The following is a 1161-nucleotide window of genomic DNA, read 5'->3' as shown; positions in this document are numbered from 1 at the left end:
TGAGAACTGAATAGTGAATTTGTATCAAGTAGAAGTACAGACGGAGTTGCATACAGATGCTTCTGCGTTAGGGTACGGAGCAATTTTATTTCAAACAAATAACAAAGATCAACCTTTTCACCATGAATATTATTTTTTAGTGGTAAGACAGCTTCTCTTGAATCTAAATGCAGTAGCTATGAGTTTGAGGTTTTAGCAATAATAAAAGCTTTGAAGAAATTAGGAGTTTACTTATTAGGAATTTCGTTTGTTATTGTTACTTATTGCCGAGATTTTACTCTTACAACGAATAAGAAAGATCTTTGTTTGTGAGTTGCGTGATGGATATTATCGCTAGAAGAATTTGATTACCGGATATAGCATCGTCCAGAGAAGAACATGATACATGTTGCTGCGCTTAGTAGAAATGCACCTCCTGCGATTTTCTTAATCGATGAATCTGATGCAAGCCTTACAGCACGTTTGCGGAAAGCACAGGAAGATGATCAGACTGTTATGAAACTTCGAGATTTGGTACTTCAAAACAAGAAGGATGATTATATTCTACGGGGAAATTTTCTGTACAGAGCAAGAAATAAGGCGAGCTTATGAGTGTGGATACTTTTCTGTGGTCAAGACAGAGGCTATCGTACGTAAAGATTATTGGATTCCAAATCTTCGGCAGCAAGTTGAAAAGGTGGTAAGGAATTGTGTTGCATGCATCTTAGCAGAAAAGATGCAGGGGACGCAGGAGTGCCATTTAAATCCGATTGAAAATGGGAGTATTCCTTTTGATACATTTCATATCGATCGTCTTAGACCGTTGCCATCAACAAATAAAACGTATCAGTACATATTTGTAGTGGTAAATGCTTTTACAAAATTTACATGGCTTTATGCTACAAAACCTACTACTACAGATGAAGTTTTGACACGCCTGAAGAAGCAAGCGACTATTTTCTGTAATCTGCATCGAATAATTTCTGATAGGGGAATGGCTTTCACAGCAAATGATTTCAAGCAATATTGTCAGGGAGAAAATATAGAACATGTTTCAACTACAACAGAAATTCCTAAAGATAATGGTCAAATTGAACGACTTAATAGAACATTCATACTATTGTCAGCAAAATTAGCTACACCTAAGTCCTGTGAATGGTATAAGTATATGGAAGTAGTTCA

Source organism: Xylocopa sonorina, unplaced genomic scaffold (genome assembly GCF_050948175.1).
Source record: "Xylocopa sonorina isolate GNS202 unplaced genomic scaffold, iyXylSono1_principal scaffold0085, whole genome shotgun sequence".
Taxonomy (NCBI): domain Eukaryota; kingdom Metazoa; phylum Arthropoda; class Insecta; order Hymenoptera; family Apidae; genus Xylocopa; species Xylocopa sonorina.
Note: the sequence above shows the minus strand (reverse complement) of the source record.